At 49.2% G+C, this 21433-nt stretch overlaps 6 non-coding genes across 6 annotated transcripts; all 6 read right to left on the minus strand.

Annotated features, from left to right (window-relative positions):
• Window positions 1–4901: 4901 nt before the first annotated feature.
• On the minus strand, window positions 4902–4973 carry trnam-cau (transfer RNA methionine (anticodon CAU)). Its single transcript has one exon. It is a non-coding gene; the product is annotated as a tRNA-Met (tRNA).
• Window positions 4974–7644: 2671 nt separating this feature from the next.
• Window positions 7645–7716, minus strand: trnam-cau (transfer RNA methionine (anticodon CAU)). Its single transcript has one exon. It is a non-coding gene; the product is annotated as a tRNA-Met (tRNA).
• Window positions 7717–13086: 5370 nt separating this feature from the next.
• Window positions 13087–13158, minus strand: trnam-cau (transfer RNA methionine (anticodon CAU)). The gene has a single exon. It is a non-coding gene; the product is annotated as a tRNA-Met (tRNA).
• Window positions 13159–15827: 2669 nt separating this feature from the next.
• trnam-cau (transfer RNA methionine (anticodon CAU)) lies at window positions 15828–15899 on the minus strand. The gene has a single exon. It is a non-coding gene; the product is annotated as a tRNA-Met (tRNA).
• Window positions 15900–18555: 2656 nt separating this feature from the next.
• Window positions 18556–18627, minus strand: trnam-cau (transfer RNA methionine (anticodon CAU)). The gene has a single exon. It is a non-coding gene; the product is annotated as a tRNA-Met (tRNA).
• Window positions 18628–21294: 2667 nt separating this feature from the next.
• Window positions 21295–21366, minus strand: trnam-cau (transfer RNA methionine (anticodon CAU)). The gene has a single exon. It is a non-coding gene; the product is annotated as a tRNA-Met (tRNA).
• Between the last annotated feature and the right edge of the window lie 67 nt (window positions 21367–21433).

The following is a 21433-nucleotide window of genomic DNA, read 5'->3' on the forward strand; positions in this document are numbered from 1 at the left end:
GATCCTTTCAGGCGTGGGAGCATTTTCACAACATTATTTCCTGTTTCTAGGTCCCTCATGACTTGGAAAAGTTCGGTTCTACGAGGAGAGCTGTCCCAATTTTCCAATCTACCTTGATTGCTGACATTCCTCAAACACCGCACCACTCACGTCAACCTGTTGAGCACTATGGTAAAAACAATGACTGCAGATGCTGGAAATCAGATTGTGGATTAGTGGTGCTGGAAGAGCACAGCAGTTCAGGCAGCATCCAAGTAGCTTGTTGAACACGATCTCCAACCATTTCATTTCTCTGTTTTCTGCCTCATTCGTACTCCAGGCAGCCCACGCTGGTTTCACGAAGGTGCTTTTTGAGAAAGTTAATCAGGCAGTTTTGCACAAGTCAAGTTAAAAAACGCGGGCTCGTCCGGGATTTGAACCCGGGAACTCTCGCAAATCAGCGCAGTAACAGACCCAGAGCGAGAATCATACGCCTAGACCAACGAGCCAGAAAGCACGCACGCAGGTAATGCCCCAGACCTCTTGAGCGACCTGAGACATGCTCAGTATGAAATACATTTGAGATTGCTCTCAGAATTGCAAGCGGCAAAGACTCTCCCGAACAGCTGCTTCTCATCCAGTCTCCCTGCTGCTATTTCATTCCACCGCATTCTCTGCTCACAGTGTCGTTTCCCCAACGTAGCATGAAGCATAAACTGGGTGACTGCTTCGCAGAACATCCCGCTTCTGCCCGCAGAAACTAAAGGCCCTGACCTTGCGGTTGCCTGCCACTTTAACACATCACCCTGTTCCCTGGCCAACATCCCTGTCTCAGGCTTGCAGCAGTGTTCTAGCTCCAGATGAAAGAACAACATCTCATTTTCCACTTGGAGCCCTTCCAGCCCTCCGGTCTTCAATATCGAGTTCTATAACTATAGGGCCTGAACTCCCCCATGTCCTTCACCCCTACCACACAAAAGACTCCTGTTTATCACCTCGTCTGCTATGACACACGACGTATTGTTAGCCACTAACAGTCTCCATTAACAGTTATTCGCCCTCTCACGAGGATCGTTATTCACTCCTACGTCCTTCATATTGTTCTTTCTCTGAGCTGGCGGCAAACACAACAATGAACATTGGAGACTCTGAGCCAGCTGAAACTTGCTCAGTGTGAAGTACATTCCACATTGCTGCAAGAATTGCAAGCAGCAAAGCCTTTCCAGAACATCTGCTGGTCAAACATCAGCCCGGGGGGGCTGATGTTTGTCTCATCCCCAGGAACTGGACTATCTCCACTGGCGGATAATTAAACCATTTTATTTCTACTTGCACGTTGTTCTGGGGGGAGGGGGGTGGGGGAATGTAGGGTTGGGGGAGGGTAAGAGTCCATTCGCTCTTCTGCTCTCTCTCCCTCTTTCTCTCTCTCTCTCTCTCTGAAACTCTTGGGGTGAGAGGTGTCAGTTACATTAATGCGGGGAACATGAACAACTTTGATTGTGAACTTTCTCCAAAGGTCTGTTATCGGAGAGACAGAAAGATGCTGTGCTGGCAGGACAGAGAGAAATGAACACCGAGGACTCTTCGCCCAGGTAAATTCACATTGTTTTGCAGCCTGCATGGTGTTCAGAAATCGTCTTCACGCAGCAATCTTACGGAAAGTCTATTGCAAAGTGGGCATCGCTTTCTTTGCTGCGACCGCGCAGCAGTTAACATCTGAGCCCCAAGTGTCCCAGATGAAGAGAATCCGCGTGAAACCTTCACTCACTGAGAGTCATCCCCACGGCCCTGAGCTGAGGGACTGCAGGCAGTCCAACACGGAAGGGACGGTTAAAAATGAACCATTTTTGCTCCCTCAGCAACACGTAGCATCATTCTCGCGCAGACAGAAGCCATTCAGCCCATGGATTCCACGGCGACTGTCTGTCACTTGTCTCTCTCTGTCTCTCTCTCTGAGGTTATTCACAATCGGTGGTATCCGTCCTAATAGTGGGGGACGATGTCTGAGTTTCAACTTTACCAGCTCATTAGCATCGTAGAGAACCGGTTTTGCGATTCAGTTCAGAGGAAACCGACCAAGAACAGAACACCACTGAGACCTCTAAAAACCCATGCCGTTTGAATGGAGTGGATCGATATGAACATGGGCAAGTAGATGCAAAGGCAGCTTGCTGAAGAAAAGCAGATCAAGGTGACAGTGAACGATAGCAGAGAATGGTTTCGATCCATCGACCTCTGGGTTATGGGCCCAGCACGCTCCCGCTGCGCCACCCTGCTGCTGATGGGAACCAGGTTGCACAGAACACTTCAGGTTTTGGTCTGGCACGCGGCAGGCACCTTCGAGCCTGATGTCAAAGACCTCCACTGGTGTCGTGTGATATGCTGTTTCGCAGACGTATGGAGGCTGTGTCAATATAAACTTTTTTCTAAATTCCCACATTCTGTCGGTCGAACTGTGATTTCACAACATGTGTCACAGCGCAGACGGCGGCCATGCGGCCCACCTTCCCTCTGCTGGTTCTGCACTTAAGTAAACGTGTGTTTCTATTCGTTTCATTCTCTCGCCTTCTCAGCGTAAATCTGTACATCTGAACGTGACCACCGAATTCCCTTTTGGGTCCATTGAATCTTCCTCTTTGTCAATGTCAGACAGGGACTTACTGACCCTCACCACTCCCTGTACGAAAACGTTCTTCCTAATGTCACTTTTACTTCTTTTCCTCGTGACTTAAAATTCTGCCGAATCGTTATGGATCCTTTCAGGCGTGGGAGCATTTTCACAACATTATTTCCTGTTTCTAGGTCCCTCATGACTTGGAAAAGTTCGGTTCTCCGAGGAGAGCTGTCCCAATTTTCCAATCTACCTTGATTGCTGACATTCCTCAAACACCGCACCACTCACGTCAACCTGTTGAGCACTATGGTAAAAACAATGACTGCAGATGCTGGAAACCAGATTGTGGATTAGTGGTGCTGGAAGAGCACAGCAGTTCAGGCAGCATCCAAGTAGCTTGTTGAACACGATCTCCAACCATTTCATTTCTCTGTTTTCTGCCTCATTCGTACTCCAGGCAGCCCACGCTGGTTTCACGAAGGTGCTTTTTGAGAAAGTTAATCAGGCAGTTTTGCACATGTCAAGTTAAAAAACGCGGGCTCGTCCGGGATCTCTCGCAAATCAGCGCAGTAACAGACCCAAAGCGAGAATCATACGCCTAGACCAACGAGCCAGAAAGCACGCACGCAGGTAATGCCCCAGACCTCTTGAGCGAACTGAGACATGCTCAGTATGAAATACATTTGAGATTGCTCTCAGAATTGCAAGCAGCAAAGACTCTCCCGAACAGCTGCTTCTCATCCAGTCTCCCTGCTGCTATTTCATTCCACCGCATTCTCTGCTCACAGTGTCGTTTCCCCAACGTAGCATGAAGCATAAACTGGGTGACTGCTTCGCAGAACATCCCGCTTCTGCCCGCAGAAACTAAAGGCCCTGACCTTGCGGTTGCCTGCCACTTTAACACATCACCCTGTTCCCTGGCCAACATCCCTGTCTCAGGCTTGCAGCAGTGTTCTAGCTCCAGATGAAAGAACAACATCTCATTTTCCACTTGGAGCCCTTCCAGCCCTCCGGTCTTCAATATCGAGTTCTATAACTATAGGGCCTGAACTCCCCCATGTCCTTCACCCCTACCACACAAAAGACTCCTGTTTATCACCTCGTCTGCTATGACACACGACGTATTGTTAGCCACTAACAGTCTCCATTAAAAGTTATTCGCCCTCTCACGAGGATCGTTATTCACTCCTACTTCCTTCATATTGTTCTTTCTCTGAGCTCCCGGCAAACACAACAATGAACATTGGAGACTCTGAGCCAGCTGAAACTTGCTCAGTGTGAAGTACATTCCACATTGCTGCAAGAATTGCAAGCAGCAAAGCCTTTCCAGAACATCTGCTGGTCATTCTGTCCCCGGGGGGGCTGATGTTTGTCTCATCCCCAGGAACTGGACTATCTCCACTGGCGGATAATTAAACCATTTTATTTCTACTTGCACGTTGTTCAGCGGGGAGGGGGGTGGGGGAATGTAGGGTTGGGGGAGGGTAAGAGTCCATTCGCTCTTCTGCTCTCTCTCCCTCTTTCTCTCTCTCTCTCTCTCTGAAACTCTTGGGGTGAGAGGTGTCAGTTACATTAATGCGGGGAACATGAACAACTTTGATTGTGAACTTTCTCCAAAGGTCTGTTATCGGAGAGACAGAAAGATGCTGTGCTGGCAGGACAGAGAGAAATGAACACCGAGGACTCTTCGCCCAGGTAAATTCACATTGTTTTGCAGCCTGCATGGTGTTCAGAAATCGTCTTCACGCAGCAATCTTACGGAAAGTCTATTGCAAAGTGGGCATCGCTTTCTTTGCTGCGACCGCGCAGCAGTTAACATCTGAGCCCCAAGTGTCCCAGATGAAGAGAATCCGCGTGAAACCTTCACTCACTGAGAGTCATCCCCACGGCCCTGAGCTGAGGGACTGCAGGCAGTCCAACACGGAAGGGACGGTTAAAAATGAACCATTTTTGCTCCCTCAGCAACACGTAGCATCATTCTCGCGCAGACAGAAGCCATTCAGCCCATGGATTCCACGGCGACTGTCTGTCACTTGTCTCTCTCTCTCTCTCTCTCTGAGGTTATTCACAATCGGTGGTATCCGTCCTAATAGTGGGGGACGATGTCTGAGTTTCAACTTTACCAGCTCATTAGCATCGTAGAGAACCGGTTTTGCGATTCAGTTCAGAGGAAACCGACCAAGAGCAGAATACCACTGAGACCTCTAAAAACCCATGCCGTTTGAATGGAGTGGATCGATGTGAACATCGGCAAGTAGATGCAAAGGCAGCTTGCTGAAGAAAAGCAGATCAAGGTGACAGTGAACGATAGCAGAGGATGGTTTCGATCCATCGACCTCTGGGTTATGGGCCCAGCACGCTCCCGCTGCGCCACTCTGCTGCCGCTTGGGGAGCTGGTTGCACAGAACACTTCAGGTTTTTGTCTGGCACGCGGCAGGCACCTTCGAGCCTGATGTCAAAGACCTCCACTGGTGTCGTGTGATATGCTGTTTCGCAGACGTATGGAGGCTGTGTCAATATAAACTTTTTTCTAAATTCCCACATTCTGTCGGTTGAACTGTGATTTCACACTGAATCGCAACATGTGTCACAGCGCAGACGGCGGCCATGCGGCCCACCTTCCCTCTGCTGGTTCTGCACTTAAGTAAACGTGTGTTTCTATTCGTTTCATTCTCTCGCCTTCTCAGCGTAAATCTGTACATCTGAACGTGACCACCGAATTCCCTTTTGGGTCCATTGAATCTTCCTCTTTGTCAATGTCAGACAGGGACTTACTGACCCTCACCACTCCCTGTACGAAAACGTTCTTCCTAATGTCACTTTTACTTCTTTTCCTCGTGACTTAAAATTCTGCCGAATCGTTATGGATCCTTTCAGGCGTGGGAGCATTTTCACAACATTATTTCCTGTTTCTAGGTCCCTCATGACTTGGAAAAGTTCGGTTCTCCGAGGAGAGCTGTCCCAATTTTCCAATCTACCTTGATTGCTGACATTCCTCAAACACCGCACCACTCACGTCAACCTGTTGAGCACTATGGTAAAAACAATGACTGCAGATGCTGGAAACCAGATTGTGGATTAGTGGTGCTGGAAGAGCACAGCAGTTCAGGCAGCATGCAAGTAGCTTGTTGAACACGATCTCCAACCATTTCATTTCTCTGTTTTCTGCCTCATTCGTACTCCAGGCAGCCCACGCTGGTTTCACGAAGGTGCTTTTTGAGAAAGTTAATCAGGCAGTTTTGCACAAGTCAAGTTAAAAAACGCGGGCTCGTCCGGGATTTGAACCCGGGACCTCTCGCAAATCAGTGCAGTAACAGACCCAAAGCGAGAATCATACGCCTAGACCAACGAGCCAGAAAGCACGCACGCAGGTAATGCCCCAGACCTCTTGAGCGAACTGAGACATGCTCAGTATGAAATACATTTGAGATTGCTCTCAGAATTGCAAGCAGCAAAGACTCTCCCGAACAGCTGCTTCTCATCCAGTCTCCCTGCTGCTATTTCATTCCACCGCATTCTCTGCTCACAGTGTCGTTTCCCCAACGTAGCATGAAGCATAAACTGGGTGACTGCTTCGCAGAACATCCCGCTTCTGCCCGCAGAAACTAAAGGCCCTGACCTTGCGGTTGCCTGCCACTTTAACACATCACCCTGTTCCCTGGCCAACATCCCTGTCTCAGGCTTGCAGCAGTGTTCTAGCTCCAGATGAAAGAACAACATCTCATTTTCCACTTGGAGCCCTTCCAGCCCTCCGGTCTTCAATATCGAGTTCTATAACTATAGGGCCTGAACTCCCCCATGTCCTTCACCCCTACCACACAAAAGACTCCTGTTTATCACCTCGTCTGCTATGACACACGACGTATTGTTAGCCACTAACAGTCTCCATTAACAGTTATTCGCCCTCTCACGAGGATCGTTATTCACTCCTACGTCCTTCATATTGTTCTTTCTCTGAGCTGGCGGCAAACACAACAATGAACATTGGAGACTCTGAGCCAGCTGAAACTTGCTCAGTGTGAAGTACATTCCACATTGCTGCAAGAATTGCAAGCAGCAAAGCCTTTCCAGAACATCTGCTGGTCATTCTGTCCCCGGGGGGGCTGATGTTTGTCTCATCCCCAGGAACTGGACTATCTCCACTGGCGGATAATTAAACCATTTTATTTCTACTTGCACGTTGTTCTGGGGGGAGGGGGGTGGGGGAATGTAGGGTTGGGGGAGGGTAAGAGTCCATTCGCTCTTCTGCTCTCTCTCCCTCTTTCTCTCTCTCTCTCTCTCTGAAACTCTTGGGGTGAGAGGTGTCAGTTACATTAATGCGGGGAACATGAACAACTTTGATTGTGAACTTTCTCCAAAGGTCTGTTATCGGAGAGACAGAAAGATGCTGTGCTGGCAGGACAGAGAGAAATGAACACCGAGGACTCTTCGCCCAGGTAAATTCACATTGTTTTGCAGCCTGCATGGTGTTCAGAAATCGTCTTCACGCAGCAATCTTACGGAAAGTCTATTGCAAAGTGGGCATCGCTTTCTTTGCTGCGACCGCGCAGCAGTTAACATCTGAGCCCCAAGTGTCCCAGATGAAGAGAATCCGCGTGAAACCTTCACTCACTGAGAGTCATCCCCACGGCCCTGAGCTGAGGGACTGCAGGCAGTCCAACACGGAAGGGACGGTTAAAAATGAACCATCTTTGCTCCCTCAGCAACACGTAGCATCATTCTCGCGCAGACAGAAGCCATTCAGCCCATGGATTCCACGGCGACTGTCTGTCACTTGTCTCTCTCTCTCTCTCTCTCTCTGAGGTTATTCACAATCGGTGGTATCCGTCCTAATAGTGGGGGACGATGTCTGAGTTTCAACTTTACCAGCTCATTAGCATCGTAGAGAACCGGTTTTGCGATTCAGTTCAGAGGAAACCGACCAAGAACAGAATACCACTGAGACCTCTCAAAACCCATGCCGTTTGAATGGAGTGGATCGATATGAACATCGGCAAGTAGATGCAAAGGCAGCTTGCTGAAGAAAAGCAGATCAAGGTGACAGTGAACGATAGCAGAGGATGGTTTCGATCCATCGACCTCTGGGTTATGGGCCCAGCACGCTCCCGCTGCGCCACTCTGCTGCCGCTTGGGGAGCTGGTTGCACAGAACACTTCAGGTTTTTGTCTGGCACGCGGCAGGCACCTTCGAGCCTGATGTCAAAGACCTCCACTGGTGTCGTGTGATATGCTGTTTCGCAGACGTATGGAGGCTGTGTCAATATAAACTTTTTTCTAAATTCCCACATTCTGTCGGTCGAACTGTGATTTCACAACATGTGTCACAGCGCAGACGGCGGCCATGCGGCCCACCTTCCCTCTGCTGGTTCTGCACTTAAGTAAACGTGTGTTTCTATTCGTTTCATTCTCTCGCCTTCTCAGCGTAAATCTGTACATCTGAACGTGACCACCGAATTCCCTTTTGGGTCCATTGAATCTTCCTCTTTGTCAATGTCAGACAGGGACTTACTGACCCTCACCACTCCCTGTACGAAAACGTTCTTCCTAATGTCACTTTTACTTCTTTTCCTCGTGACTTAAAATTCTGCCGAATCGTTATGGATCCTTTCAGGCGTGGGAGCATTTTCACAACATTATTTCCTGTTTCTAGGTCCCTCATGACTTGGAAAAGTTCGGTTCTCCGAGGAGAGCTGTCCCAATTTTCCAATCTACCTTGATTGCTGACATTCCTCAAACACCGCACCACTCACGTCAACCTGTTGAGCACTATGGTAAAAACAATGACTGCAGATGCTGGAAACCAGATTGTGGATTAGTGGTGCTGGAAGAGCACAGCAGTTCAGGCAGCATCCAAGTAGCTTGTTGAACACGATCTCCAACCATTTGATTTCTCTGTTTTCTGCCTCATTCGTACTCCAGGCAGCCCACGCTGGTTTCACGAAGGTGCTTTTTGAGAAAGTTAATCAGGCAGTTTTGCACAAGTCAAGTTAAAAAACGCGGGCTCGTCCGGGATTTGAACCCGGGACCTCTCGCAAATCAGCGCAGTAACAGACCCAAAGCAAGAATCATACGCCTAGACCAACGAGCCAGAAAGCACGCACGCAGGTAATGCCCCAGACCTCTTGAGCGACCTGAGACATGCTCAGTATGAAATACATTTGAGATTGCTCTCAGAATTGCAAGCGGCAAAGACTCTCCCGAACAGCTGCTTCTCATCCAGTCTCCCTGCTGCTATTTCATTCCACCGCATTCTCTGCTCACAGTGTCGTTTCCCCAACGTAGCATGAAGCATAAACTGGGTGACTGCTTCGCAGAACATCCCGCTTCTGCCCGCAGAAACTAAAGGCCCTGACCTTGCGGTTGCCTGCCACTTTAACACATCACCCTGTTCCCTGGCCAACATCCCTGTCTCAGGCTTGCAGCAGTGTTCTAGCTCCAGATGAAAGAACAACATCTCATTTTCCACTTGGAGCCCTTCCAGCCCTCCGGTCTTCAATATCGAGTTCTATAACTATGGGGCCTGAACTCCCCCATGTCCTTCACCCCACCACACAAAAGACTCCTGTTTATCACCTCGTCTGCTATGACACACGACGTATTGTTAGCCACTAACAGTCTCCATTAACAGTTATTCGCCCTCTCACGAGGATCGTTATTCACTCCTACGTCCTTCATATTGTTCTTTCTCTGAGCTGGCGGCAAACACAACAATGAACATTGGAGACTCTGAGCCAGCTGAAACTTGCTCAGTGTGAAGTACATTCCACATTGCTGCAAGAATTGCAAGCAGCAAAGCCTTTCCAGAACATCTGCTGGTCATTCTGTCCCCGGGGGGGCTGATGTTTGTCTCATCCCCAGGAACTGGACTATCTCCACTGGCGGATAATTAAACCATTTTATTTCTACTTGCACGTTGTTCTGGGGGGAGGGGGGTGGGGGAATGTAGGGTTGGGGGAGGGTAAGAGTCCATTCGCTCTTCTGCTCTCTCTCCCTCTTTCTCTCTCTCTCTCTCTCTGAAACTCTTGGGGTGAGAGGTGTCAGTTACATTAATGCGGGGAACATGAACAACTTTGATTGTGAACTTTCTCCAAAGGTCTGTTATCGGAGAGACAGAAAGATGCTGTGCTGGCAGGACAGAGAGAAATGAACACCGAGGACTCTTCGCCCAGGTAAATTCACATTGTTTTGCAGCCTGCATGGTGTTCAGAAATCGTCTTCACGCAGCAATCTTACGGAAAGTCTATTGCAAAGTGGGCATCGCTTTCTTTGCTGCGACCGCGCAGCAGTTAACATCTGAGCCCCAAGTGTCCCAGATGAAGAGAATCCGCGTGAAACCTTCACTCACTGAGAGTCATCCCCACGGCCCTGAGCTGAGGGACTGCAGGCAGTCCAACACGGAAGGGACGGTTAAAAATGAACCATTTTTGCTCCCTCAGCAACACGTAGCATCATTCTCGCGCAGACAGAAGCCATTCAGCCCATGGATTCCACGGCGACTGTCTGTCACTTGTCTCTCTCTCTCTCTCTGAGGTTATTCACAATCGGTGGTATCCGTCCTAATAGTGGGGGACGATGTCTGAGTTTCAACTTTACCAGCTCATTAGCATCGTAGAGAACCGGTTTTGCGATTCAGTTCAGAGGAAACCGACCAAGAACAGAATACCACTGAGACCTCTAAAAACCCATGCCGTTTGAATCGATATGAACATCGGCAAGTAGATGCAAAGGCAGCTTGCTGAAGAAAAGCAGATCAAGGTGACAGTGAACGATAGCAGAGGATGGTTTCGATCCATCGACTTCTGGGTTATGGGCCCAGCACGCTCTCGCTGCGCCACTCTGCTGCCGCTTGGGGAGCTGGTTGCACAGAACACTTCAGGTTTTTGTCTGGCACGCGGCAGGCACCTTCGAGCCTGATGTGAAAGACCTCCACTGGTGTCGTGTGATATGCTGTTTCGCAGACGTATGGAGGCTGTGTCAATATAAACTTTTTTCTAAATTCCCACATTCTGTCGGTTGAACTGTGATTTCACACTGAATCGCAACATGTGTCACAGCGCAGACGGCGGCCATGCGGCCCACCTTCCCTCTGCTGGTTCTGCACTTAAGTAAACGTGTGTTTCTATTCGTTTCATTCTCTCGCCTTCTCAGCGTAAATCTGTACATCTGAACGTGACCACCGAATTCCCTTTTGGGTCCATTGAATCTTCCTCTTTGTCAATGTCAGACAGGGACTTACTGACCCTCACCACTCCCTGTACGAAAACGTTCTTCCTAATGTCACTTTTACTTCTTTTCCTCGTGACTTAAAATTCTGCCGAATCGTTATGGATCCTTTCAGGCGTGGGAGCATTTTCACAACATTATTTCCTGTTTCTAGGTCCCTCATGACTTGGAAAAGTTCGGTTCTCCGAGGAGAGCTGTCCCAATTTTCCAATCTACCTTGATTGCTGACATTCCTCAAACACCGCACCACTCACGTCAACCTGTTGAGCACTATGGTAAAAACAATGACTGCAGATGCTGGAAACCAGATTGTGGATTAGTGGTGCTGGAAGAGCACAGCAGTTCAGGCAGCATCCAAGTAGCTTGTTGAACACGATCTCCAACCATTTGATTTCTCTGTTTTCTGCCTCATTCGTACTCCAGGCAGCCCACGCTGGTTTCACGAAGGTGCTTTTTGAGAAAGTTAATCAGGCAGTTTTGCACAAGTCAAGTTAAAAAACGCGGGCTCGTCCGGGATCTCTCGCAAATCAGCGCAGTAACAGACCCAAAGCGAGAATCATACGCCTAGACCAACGAGCCAGAAAGCACGCACGCAGGTAATGCCCCAGACCTCTTGAGCGACCTGAGACATGCTCAGTATGAAATACATTTGAGATTGCTCTCAGAATTGCAAGCGGCAAAGACTCTCCCGAACAGCTGCTTCTCATCCAGTCTCCCTGCTGCTATTTCATTCCACCGCATTCTCTGCTCACAGTGTCGTTTCCCCAACGTAGCATGAAGCATAAACTGGGTGACTGCTTCGCAGAACATCCCGCTTCTGCCCGCAGAAACTAAAGGCCCTGACCTTGCGGTTGCCTGCCACTTTAACACATCACCCTGTTCCCTGGCCAACATCCCTGTCTCAGGCTTGCAGCAGTGTTCTAGCTCCAGATGAAAGAACAACATCTCATTTTCCACTTGGAGCCCTTCCAGCCCTCCGGTCTTCAATATCGAGTTCTATAACTATGGGGCCTGAACTCCCCCATGTCCTTCACCCCACCACACAAAAGACTCCTGTTTATCACCTCGTCTGCTATGACACACGACGTATTGTTAGCCACTAACAGTCTCCATTAACAGTTATTCGCCCTCTCACGAGGATCGTTATTCACTCCTACGTCCTTCATATTGTTCTTTCTCTGAGCTGGCGGCAAACACAACAATGAACATTGGAGACTCTGAGCCAGCTGAAACTTGCTCAGTGTGAAGTACATTCCACATTGCTGCAAGAATTGCAAGCAGCAAAGCCTTTCCAGAACATCTGCTGGTCATTCTGTCCCCGGGGGGGCTGATGTTTGTCTCATCCCCAGGAACTGGACTATCTCCACTGGCGGATAATTAAACCATTTTATTTCTACTTGCACGTTGTTCTGGGGGGAGGGGGGTGGGGGAATGTAGGGTTGGGGGAGGGTAAGAGTCCATTCGCTCTTCTGCTCTCTCTCCCTCTTTCTCTCTCTCTCTCTCTCTGAAACTCTTGGGGTGAGAGGTGTCAGTTACATTAATGCGGGGAACATGAACAACTTTGATTGTGAACTTTCTCCAAAGGTCTGTTATCGGAGAGACAGAAAGATGCTGTGCTGGCAGGACAGAGAGAAATGAACACCGAGGACTCTTCGCCCAGGTAAATTCACATTGTTTTGCAGCCTGCATGGTGTTCAGAAATCGTCTTCACGCAGCAATCTTACGGAAAGTCTATTGCAAAGTGGGCATCGCTTTCTTTGCTGCGACCGCGCAGCAGTTAACATCTGAGCCCCAAGTGTCCCAGATGAAGAGAATCCGCGTGAAACCTTCACTCACTGAGAGTCATCCCCACGGCCCTGAGCTGAGGGACTGCAGGCAGTCCAACACGGAAGGGACGGTTAAAAATGAACCATTTTTGCTCCCTCAGCAACACGTAGCATCATTCTCGCGCAGACAGAAGCCATTCAGCCCATGGATTCCACGGCGACTGTCTGTCACTTGTCTCTCTCTCTCTCTCTCTGAGGTTATTCACAATCGGTGGTATCCGTCCTAATAGTGGGGGACGATGTCTGAGTTTCAACTTTACCAGCTCATTAGCATCGTAGAGAACCGGTTTTGCGATTCAGTTCAGAGGAAACCGACCAAGAACAGAATACCACTGAGACCTCTAAAAACCCATGCCGTTTGAATGGAGTGGATCGATATGAACATCGGCAAGTAGATGCAAAGGCAGCTTGCTGAAGAAAAGCAGATCAAGGTGACAGTGAACGATAGCAGAGGATGGTTTCGATCCATCGACCTCTGGGTTATGGGCCCAGCACGCTCCCGCTGCGCCACTCTGCTGCCGCTTGGGGAGCTGGTTGCACAGAACACTTCAGGTTTTTGTCTGGCACGCGGCAGGCACCTTCGAGCCTGATGTCAAAGACCTCCACTGGTGTCGTGTGATATGCTGTTTCGCAGACGTATGGAGGCTGTGTCAATATAAACTTTTTTCTAAATTCCCACATTCTGTCGGTTGAACTGTGATTTCACACTGAATCGCAACATGTGTCACAGCGCAGACGGCGGCCATGCGGCCCACCTTCCCTCTGCTGGTTCTGCACTTAAGTAAACGTGTGTTTCTATTCGTTTCATTCTCTCGCCTTCTCAGCGTAAATCTGTACATCTGAACGTGACCACCGAATTCCCTTTTGGGTCCATTGAATCTTCCTCTTTGTCAATGTCAGACAGGGACTTACTGACCCTCACCACTCCCTGTACGAAAACGTTCTTCCTAATGTCACTTTTACTTCTTTTCCTCGTGACTTAAAATTCTGCCGAATCGTTATGGATCCTTTCAGGCGTGGGAGCATTTTCACAACATTATTTCCTGTTTCTAGGTCCCTCATGACTTGGAAAAGTTCGGTTCTCCGAGGAGAGCTGTCCCAATTTTCCAATCTACCTTGATTGCTGACATTCCTCAAACACCGCACCACTCACGTCAACCTGTTGAGCACTATGGTAAAAACAATGACTGCAGATGCTGGAAACCAGATTGTGGATTAGTGGTGCTGGAAGAGCACAGCAGTTCAGGCAGCATCCAAGTAGCTTGTTGAACACGATCTCCAACCATTTCATTTCTCTGTTTTCTGCCTCATTCGTACTCCAGGCAGCCCACGCTGGTTTCACGAAGGTGCTTTTTGAGAAAGTTAATCAGGCAGTTTTGCACAAGTCAAGTTAAAAAACGCGGGCTCGTCCGGGATTTGAACCCGGGACCTCTCGCAAATCAGCGCAGTAACAGACCCAAAGCGAGAATCATACGCCTAGACCAACGAGCCAGAAAGCACGCACGCAGGTAATGCCCCAGACCTCTTGAGCGAACTGAGACATGCTCAGTATGAAATACATTTGAGATTGCTCTCAGAATTGCAAGCGGCAAAGACTCTCCCGAACAGCTGCTTCTCATCCAGTCTCCCTGCTGCTATTTCATTCCACCGCATTCTCTGCTCACAGTGTCGTTTCCCCAACGTAGCATGAAGCATAAACTGGGTGACTGCTTCGCAGAACATCCCGCTTCTGCCCGCAGAAACTAAAGGCCCTGACCTTGCGGTTGCCTGCCACTTTAACACATCACCCTGTTCCCTGGCCAACATCCCTGTCTCAGGCTTGCAGCAGTGTTCTAGCTCCAGATGAAAGAACAACATCTCATTTTCCACTTGGAGCCCTTCCAGCCCTCCGGTCTTCAATATCGAGTTCTATAACTATAGGGCCTGAACTCCCCCATGTCCTTGACCCCTACCACACAAAAGACTCCTGTTTATCACCTCGTCTGCTATGACACACGACGTATTGTTAGCCACTAACAGTCTCCATTAACAGTTATTCGCCCTCTCACGAGGATCGTTATTCACTCCTACGTCCTTCATATTGTTCTTTCTCTGAGCTGGCGGCAAACACAGCAATGAACATTGGAGACTCTGAGCCAGCTGAAACTTGCTCAGTGTGAAGTACATTCCACATTGCTGCAAGAATTGCAAGCAGCAAAGCCTTTCCAGAACATCTGCTGGTCATTCTGTCCCCGGGGGGGCTGATGTTTGTCTCATCCCCAGGAACTGGACTATCTCCACTGGCGGATAATTAAACCATTTTATTTCTACTTGCACGTTGTTCTGGGGGGAGGGGGGTGGGGGAATGTAGGGTTGGGGGAGGGTAAGAGTCCATTCGCTCTTCTGCTCTCTCTCCCTCTTTCTCTCTCTCTCTCTCTCTGAAACTCTTGGGGTGAGAGGTGTCAGTTACATTAATTCGGGGAACATGAACAACTTTGATTGTGAACTTTCTCCAAAGGTCTGTTATCGGAGAGACAGAAAGATGCAGTGCTGGCAGGACAGAGAGAAATGAACACCGAGGACTCTTCGCCCAGGTAAATTCACATTGTTTTGCAGCCTGCATGGTGTTCAGAAATCGTCTTCACGCAGCAATCTTACGGAAAGTCTATTGCAAAGTGGGCATCGCTTTCTTTGCTGCGACCGCGCAGCAGTTAACATCTGAGCCCCAAGTGTCCCAGATGAAGAGAATCCGCGTGAAACCTTCACTCACTGAGAGTCATCCCCACGGCCCTGAGCTGAGGGACTGCAGGCAGTCCAACACGGAAGGGACGGTTAAAAATGAACCATTTTTGCTCCCTCAGCAACACGTAGCATCATTCTCGCGCAGACAGAAGCCATTCAGCCCATGGATTCCACGGCGACTGTCTGTCACTTGTCTCTCTCTCTCTCTCTCTCTGAGGTTATTCACAATCGGTGGTATCCGTCCTAATAGTGGGGGACGATGTCTGAGTTTCAACTTTACCAGCTCATTAGCATCGTAGAGAACCGGTTTTGCGATTCAGTTCAGAGGAAACCGACCAAGAACAGAATACCACTGAGACCTCTAAAAACCCATGCCGTTTGAATGGAGTGGATCGATATGAACATCGGCTAGTAGATGCAAAGGCAGTTTGCTGAAGAAAAGCAGATCAAGGTGACAGTGAACGATAGCAGAGGATGGTTTCGATCCATCGACCTCTGGGTTATGGGCCCAGCACGCTCCCGCTGCGCCACTCTGCTGCCGCTTGGGGAGCAGGTTGCACAGAACACTTCAGGTTTTTGTCTGGCACGCGGCAGGCACCTTCGAGCCTGATGTCAAAGACCTCCACTGGTGTCGTGTGATATGCTGTTTCGCAGACGTATGGAGGCTGTGTCAATATAAACTTTTTTCTAAATTCCCACATTCTGTCGGTCGAACTGTGATTTCACAACATGTGTCACAGCGCAGACGGCGGCCATGCGGCCCACCTTCCCTCTGCTGGTTCTGCACTTAAGTAAACGTGTGTTTCTATTCGTTTCATTCTCTCGCCTTCTCAGCGTAAATCTGTACATCTGAACGTGACCACCGAATTCCCTTTTGGGTCCATTGAATCTTCCTCTTTGTCAATGTCAGACAGGGACTTACTGACCCTCACCACTCCCTGTACGAAAACGTTCTTCCTAATGTCACTTTTACTTCTTTTCCTCGTGACTTAAAATTCTGCCGAATCGTTATGGATCCTTTCAGGCGTGGGAGCATTTTCACAACATTATTTCCTGTTTCTAGGTCCCTCATGACTTGGAAAAGTTCGGTTCTCCGAGGAGAGCTGTCCCAATTTTCCAATCTACCTTGATTGCTGACATTCCTCAAACACCGCACCACTCACGTCAACCTGTTGAGCACTATGGTAAAAACAATGACTGCAGATGCTGGAAACCAGATTGTGGATTAGTGGTGCTGGAAGAGCACAGCAGTTCAGGCAGCATCCAAGTAGCTTGTTGAACACGATCTCCAACCATTTCATTTCTCTGTTTTCTGCCTCATTCGTACTCCAGGCAGCCCACGCTGGTTTCACGAAGGTGCTTTTTGAGAAAGTTAATCAGGCAGTTTTGCACAAGTCAAGTTAAAAAACGCGGGCTCGTCCGGGATTTGAACCCGGGACCTCTCGCAAATCAGCGCAGTAACAGACCCAAAGCGAGAATCATACGCCTAGACCAACGAGCCAGAAAGCACGCACGCAGGTAATGCCCCAGACCTCTTGAGCGACCTGAGACATGCTCAGTATGAAATACATTTGAGATTGCTCTCAGAATTGCAAGCGGCAAAGACTCTCCCGAACAGCTGCTTCTCATCCAGTCTCCCTGCTGCTATTTCATTCCACCGCATTCTCTGCTCACAGTGTCGTTTCCCCAACGTAGCATGAAGCATAAACTGGGTGACTGCTTCGCAGAACATCCCGCTTCTGCCCGCAGAAACTAAAGGCCCTGACCTTGCGGTTGCCTGCCACTTTAACACATCACCCTGTTCCCTGGCCAACATCCCTGTCTCAGGCTTGCAGCAGTGTTCTAGCTCCAGATGAAAGAACAACATCTCATTTTCCACTTGGAGCCCTTCCAGCCCTCCGGTCTTCAATATCGAGTTCTATAACTATGGGGCCTGAACTCCCCCATGTCCTTGACCCCACCACACAAAAGACTCCTGTTTATCACCTCGTCTGCTATGACACACGACGTATTGTTAGCCACTAACAGTCTCCATTAACAGTTATTCGCCCTCTCACGAGGATCGTTATTCACTCCTATGTCCTTCATATTGTTCTTTCTCTGAGCTGGCGGCAAACACAACAATGAACATTGGAGACTCTGAGCCAGCTGAAACTTGCTCAGTGTGAAGTACATTCCACATTGCTGCAAGAATTGCAAGCAGCAAAGCCTTTCCAGAACATCTGCTGGTCATTCTGTCCCCGGGGGGGCTGATGTTTGTCTCATCCCCAGGAACTGGACTATCTCCACTGGCGGATAATTAAACCATTTTATTTCTACTTGCACGTTGTTCTGGGGGGAGGGGGGTGGGGGAATGTAGGGTTGGGGGAGGGTAAGAGTCCATTCGCTCTTCTGCTCTCTCTCCCTCTTTCTCTCTCTCTCTCTCTCTGAAACTCTTGGGGTGAGAGGTGTCAGTTACATTAATGCGGGGAACATGAACAACTTTGATTGTGAACTTTCTCCAAAGGTCTGTTATCGGAGAGACAGAAAGATGCTGTGCTGGCAGGACAGAGAGAAATGAACACCGAGGACTCTTCGCCCAGGTAAATTCACATTGTTTTGCAGCCTGCATGGTGTTCAGAAATCGTCTTCACGCAGCAATCTTACGGAAAGTCTATTGCAAAGTGGGCATCGCTTTCTTTGCTGCGACCGCGCAGCAGTTAACATCTGAGCCCCAAGTGTCCCAGATGAAGAGAATCCGCGTGAAACCTTCACTCACTGAGAGTCATCCCCACGGCCCTGAGCTGAGGGACTGCAGGCAGTCCAACACGGAAGGGACGGTTAAAAATGAACCATTTTTGCTCCCTCAGCAACACGTAGCATCATTCTCGCGCAGACAGAAGCCATTCAGCCCATGGATTCCACGGCGACTGTCTGTCACTTGTCTCTCTCTCTCTCTCTCTGAGGTTATTCACAATCGGTGGTATCCGTCCTAATAGTGGGGGACGATGTCTGAGTTTCAACTTTACCAGCTCATTAGCATCGTAGAGAACCGGTTTTGCGATTCAGTTCAGAGGAAACCGACCAAGAACAGAATACCACTGAGACCTCTAAAAACCCATGCCGTTTGAATGGAGTGTTTCGATATGAACATCGGCAAGTAGATGCAAAGGCAGCTTGCTGAAGAAAAGCAGATCAAGGTGACAGTGAACGATAGCAGAGGATGGTTTCGATCCATCGACCTCTGGGTTATGGGCCCAGCACGCTCCCGCTGCGCCACTCTGCTGCCGCTTGGGGAGCTGGTTGCACAGAACACTTCAGGTTTTTGTCTGGCACGCGGCAGGCACCTTCGAGCCTGATGTCAAAGACCTCCACTGGTGTCGTGTGATATGCTGTTTCGCAGACGTATGGAGGCTGTGTCAATATAAACTTTTTTCTAAATTCCCACATTCTGTCGGTTGAACTGTGATTTCACACTGAATCGCAACATGTGTCACAGCGCAGACGGCGGCCATGCGGCCCACCTTCCCTCTGCTGGTTCTGCACTTAAGTAAACGTGTGTTTCTATTCGTTTCATTCTCTCGCCTTCTCAGCGTAAATCTGTACATCTGAACGTGACCACCGAATTCCCTTTTGGGTCCATTGAATCTTCCTCTTTGTCAATGTCAGACAGGGACTTACTGACCCTCACCACTCCCTGTACGAAAACGTTCTTCCTAATGTCACTTTTACTTCTTTTCCTCGTGACTTAAAATTCTGCCGAATCGTTATGGATCCTTTCAGGCGTGGGAGCATTTTCACAACATTATTTCCTGTTTCTAGGTCCCTCATGACTTGGAAAAGTTCGGTTCTCCGAGGAGAGCTGTCCCAATTTTCCAATCTACCTTGATTGCTGACATTCCTCAAACACCGCACCACTCACGTCAACCTGTTGAGCACTATGGTAAAAACAATGACTGCAGATGCTGGAAACCAGATTGTGGATTAGTGGTGCTGGAAGAGCACAGCAGTTCAGGCAGCATCCAAGTAGCTTGTTGAACACGATCTCCAACCATTTCATTTCTCTGTTTTCTGCCTCATTCGTACTCCAGGCAGCCCACGCTGGTTTCACGAAGGTGCTTTTTGAGAAAGTTAATCAGGCAGTTTTGCACAAGTCAAGTTAAAAAACGCGGGCTCGTCCGGGATTTGAACCCGGGACCTCTCGCAAATCAGCGCAGTAACAGACCCAAAGCGAGAATCATACGCCTAGACCAACGAGCCAGAAAGCACGCACGCAGGTAATGCCCCAGACCTCTTGAGCGAACTGAGACATGCTCAGTATGAAATACATTTGAGATTGCTCTCAGAATTGCAAGCAGCAAAGACTCTCCCGAACAGCTGCTTCTCATCCAGTCTCCCTGCTGCTATTTCATTCCACCGCATTCTCTGCTCACAGTGTCGTTTCCCCAACGTAGCATGAAGCATAAACTGGGTGACTGCTTCGCAGAACATCCCGCTTCTGCCCGCAGAAACTAAAGGCCCTGACCTTGCGGTTGCCTGCCACTTTAACACATCACCCTGTTCCCTGGCCAACATCCCTGTCTCAGGCTTGCAGCAGTGTTCTAGCTCCAGATGAAAGAACAACATCTCATTTTCCACTTGGAGCCCTTCCAGCCCTCCGGTCTTCAATATCGAGTTCTATAACTATAGGGCCTGAACTCCCCCATGTCCTTGACCCCTACCACACAAAAGACTCCTGTTTATCACCTCGTCTGCTATGACACACGACGTATTGTTAGGCACTAACAGTCTCCATTAACAGTTATTCGCCCTCTCACGAGGATCGTTATTCACTCCTACGTCCTTCATATTGTTCTTTCTCTGAGCTGGCGGCAAACACAGCAATGAACATTGGAGACTCTGAGCCAGCTGAAACTTGCTCAGTGTGAAGTACATTCCACATTGCTGCAAGAATTGCAAGCAGCAAAGCCTTTCCAGAACATCTGCTGGTCATTCTGTCCCCGGGGGGGCTGATGTTTGTCTCATCCCCAGGAACTGGACTATCTCCACTGGCGGATAATTAAACCATTTTATTTCTACTTGCACGTTGTTCTGGGGGGAGGGGGGTGGGGGAATGTAGGGTTGGGGGAGGGTAAGAGTCCATTCGCTCTTCTGCTCTCTCTCCCTCTTTCTCTCTCTCTCTCTCTCTGAAACTCTTGGGGTGAGAGGTGTCAGTTACATTAATTCGGGGAACATGAACAACTTTGATTGTGAACTTTCTCCAAAGGTCTGTTATCGGAGAGACAGAAAGATGCTGTGCTGGCAGGACAGAGAGAAATGAACACCGAGGACTCTTCGCCCAGGTAAATTCACATTGTTTTGCAGCCTGCATGGTGTTCAGAAATCGTCTTCACGCAGCAATCTTACGGAAAGTCTATTGCAAAGTGGGCATCGCTTTCTTTGCTGCGACCGCGCAGCAGTTAACATCTGAGCCCCAAGTGTCCCAGATGAAGAGAATCCGCGTGAAACCTTCACTCACTGAGAGTCATCCCCACGGCCCTGAGCTGAGGGACTGCAGGCAGTCCAACACGGAAGGGACGGTTAAAAATGAACCATTTTTGCTCCCTCAGCAACACGTAGCATCATTCTCGCGCAGACAGAAGCCATTCAGCCCATGGATTCCACGGCGACTGTCTGTCACTTGTCTCTCTCTCTCTCTCTCTGAGGTTATTCACAATCGGTGGTATCCGTCCTAATAGTGGGGGACGATGTCTGAGTTTCAACTTTACCAGCTCATTAGCATCGTAGAGAACCGGTTTTGCGATTCAGTTCAGAGGAAACCGACCAAGAACAGAATACCACTGAGACCTCTAAAAACCCATGCCGTTTGAATGGAGTGGATCGATATGAACATCGGCAAGTAGATGCAAAGGCAGCTTGCTGAAGAAAAGCAGATCAAGGTGACAGTGAACGATAGCAGAGGATGGTTTCGATCCATCGACCTCTGGGTTATGGGCCCAGCACGCTCCCGCTGCGCCACTCTGCTGCCGCTTGGGGAGCTGGTTGCACAGAACACTTCAGGTTTTTGTCTGGCACGCGGCAGGCACCTTCGA

This window comes from Chiloscyllium punctatum, chromosome 36 (genome assembly GCF_047496795.1).
Source record: "Chiloscyllium punctatum isolate Juve2018m chromosome 36, sChiPun1.3, whole genome shotgun sequence".
In the NCBI taxonomy this organism is placed as follows: Eukaryota; Metazoa; Chordata; class Chondrichthyes; order Orectolobiformes; family Hemiscylliidae; genus Chiloscyllium; species Chiloscyllium punctatum.